This window comes from Sardina pilchardus, chromosome 1, assembly GCF_963854185.1.
Source record: "Sardina pilchardus chromosome 1, fSarPil1.1, whole genome shotgun sequence".
Lineage (NCBI taxonomy): Eukaryota > Metazoa > Chordata > Actinopteri > Clupeiformes > Clupeidae > Sardina > Sardina pilchardus.
The window spans coordinates 42,728,009-42,730,837 of NC_084994.1; positions in this window are offsets into that span (position 1 = coordinate 42,728,009).

Here is a 2,829-nt window from a genome sequence, read left to right on the forward strand (position 1 = left end):
TAACTATGAATTTCGTTACTGTGGCTGATTATCAGCTGTTTCATCAGGCAAAATGGACACAGCAATAATGATTAGGGGTCATTGTCCTCCCACACACAGACACAGACGACTGTAGACTGGGCATTTGCACAGATTGTTGTTCCCAATTCATTTCTGAGTTCTTCTGCTGTGATGTACTGTAGATTAGCACTTATTGCTATGGAGACAATTAATTTCATTGGAGGCAAGAAGTTATTCATGAATTTACCAGAAATGGAACAAAGTGCGCCATTAAAGCCCAAATGGGTTATCTAATGTCCTCTTTGTGCTGCTGAGAAAATCAAGAGGAGAATGTTCCCATAGTGGTTTAGGTTTGAATCCTGATCCTGATCCTGATGACAGCTTGGATTAAGGGACTCAACTGTCAATCAATACACCATTACAGAGCTGATCAGGAAAAGCCCAAATAGATTCACAAGCACACATGGTTACTATAGTAACTAAAGCCTACCTTACACTGACAGACTTTGACAGGATTGGGAAAGATTCTTGAAAGATTGGAGTCTTTTAACTCATGCCCCTCATTCAAGCTTTACTCAAATGACTACAATCTTTCAAGATTTTTTCCCAAATCTTGTCAAAGTCTGTCAGTATAAGGTAGGCTTTACCTGTACGTCTGAGGACAACGGAACACTTAGTGGACATCAACTCCACGAAAGTCGCAATAAGAATGTACCACTTATTCCAACATTTTTAACCACACATTCATCATTTATAATCACTTCACACATGAAATCAGAATGGGCTCTGGGTCGCTGGGCCAGCAACATGAACTTTATCAGTGAGCCCCGTTTATAGAGATGCTAGTTGGCGCGTTAGCTCTGAGGCCTGATAAGGTCACCCATGGCATTATCAGTCGACTGTGCTGGGCTTTATCCCAGCAGCCTGCCGTCTTCATTATAACGCCATTGTCATTAGCCTGCTGTTCTGTTCGCCTCGCGTTGTTCTCTCGACACAGTGTCCGGGCACGACTCGACTCGACTCCCTCCCACGGCACCCTGTTACCGTCTCTGGGAAAGGCTAACGCTAGCGCTCGTTTGGCAGAGGATGATCTGACACGGAGAAGTCGTTATTGGTAGTCTGGTCTCGTGGTGCTTTAATGGGGCATGGGCTGCCATGTACTAAAAAACGCTGTGAATCAGGGCAATGGGAACACAGGCATAAATCAGGCAGAGTGAGTGTCTTGTGTGCACGCACACACATGCACATACACACATGCACACACACACACACACACATGCAGCACGTGTCTCTTTTGCCTTTCACACACATACAGAACATGTACACACACAGGCACATAGACATAGAAACACACGCAAATACATAGACAACACATATGTCTTTCACACACACGTACATACACACAAGCAGGCACATAGGCTAGAAATAGACACACACACACACACAGTTTTTCTCTTACCTTTCGCACACACACACACACACACACACACACACACACACACACACACACACACACACACACACACACACACACACACACACACACACACACACACACACACACACACACACACACACACACACACACACACACACACACACACACACACACACACACACTTATTTACTCATTCGCTCTCTCAGAAACAGATACTGCATGCACAGCCTTAACCCACGAAAATAACAGGAGCCCCTATGGAGATCAGCAGCAGCAGCCACAGGCCAATACCCCCCACCCACCCACCCCCCAACAGAATACCCAACGAGGCCTCTCATGATGCCCCTGCATTCTAAGCACCTAGTTAAACGAGCCCAGTGGACACAGCTGTTCTGACTCGGGGGCAGGAGACTGCATCAACATCACTCCGTTTCCTTCCCTCAAATCTTTTTCACATTGTGCATCGCCGCGACAACTCTCGCTACGGGACGACTCCACGACAATCTATCGTTACGAATAGAGAGATGGATAAAGATGAAAAACGTCAGTCTAATTCTGACATACATGATACTCCGCATCAAAAGTCGAAATCCGCTCAACTTTGTTTGTGTCACGTCTTTGCTTTGCCTGCGGTCATTTTCATCAATAATCACCGCAAGTCACTGTTTCATTAACATCCCATGGTCTCTTGCGGCTAAATTTGCTCCTAGTCTCCATCTGTCTCAATGAAACACAAGAAACGATAAGGAGGAGTTATGCGCCTGCATGGGGAATGTTTTCTTTTAATGGCAAAAAACCCCCAACATTTTCCCCAATGTGTCTTTCCTCAACTTTGATGTGTCTGTCCACAAGATGTTTCGGGGAGAGTCAAGAAGAGCAAGGACCCGTGATGCATTATGCATGACCGCTTCACCCACCGAGTGGCAAGTGACTGAGAGCTCAAGGTTGCCCTGCCGGCAAGCCCCCGGATTCCCACCGCCGCTGACACCGGCCGCATATCTCGAGGCGCCGCGCTCTCACAACTCTGCTGTCTCGTTGTTTTCGGGGAGCGCCAGGGAGCTATCAATCAAACGAGTCCCGGCCCCCAGGTGATGATGAATGCAGAGGAGAGCGCGAGAGGCAAACGCTCTCTCACCTTGGACTCAAATGATTGAGTGTTTTCTAGTGTGTGTACGTGTGTGTACGTGTGTGTGTGTGTGTGTGTTTGAGAACAGGTGGGCAGGTGTGTGTCCCCATCGTCACATGAACGCATCAGAGGGCATTGGTCTCTTATCCAGCGGACATACTGTCCAATCAATGCGATATGAGCTGGTAAATGCCTCCTAAACAAAAGTGACGTTTTCATTAAAGGCGCACATTAATCATGCCAGGCACGTGACTCGGGTAATTCC